The sequence below is a fragment of the Plasmopara halstedii genome (assembly GCF_900000015.1).
Source record: "Plasmopara halstedii genome assembly, contig: Scaffold_555, whole genome shotgun sequence".
Classification (NCBI taxonomy): Eukaryota; Oomycota; class Peronosporomycetes; order Peronosporales; family Peronosporaceae; genus Plasmopara; species Plasmopara halstedii.
In genome coordinates, this window is record NW_020187475.1 from 1,877,830 (window position 1) to 1,878,155 (window position 326).

Genomic DNA, 326 nt, shown 5'->3' on the forward strand with positions numbered 1-326 from the left:
TAAGAGCCATGGATTGACTGGAGGTTGAAGACCTTGGGCGATACGCGCTCGTCTCCTGGTAGAGCTTTGGCGAGTCATGAACCCCCTTTGCTAGGAGGCAAAAGCGCTGTTGACGAGAGCACTGGACTGAGACGGTCAACGTACTGAAAATTGGAATGTCCGAGTTGGTAGACACCAACGGTGTATTGGACAGGAGTCCCAAGCGTGGCTCGCGGGCTGATCGTGGAGTGACACGTAACCCACTGAGCGCGGCTCAAGGTTTGGACATTCGCTGCATGTCATGCGTGACATGGTCGGCCAAGGGCCGAGGCATCGAGGGCGAGGCC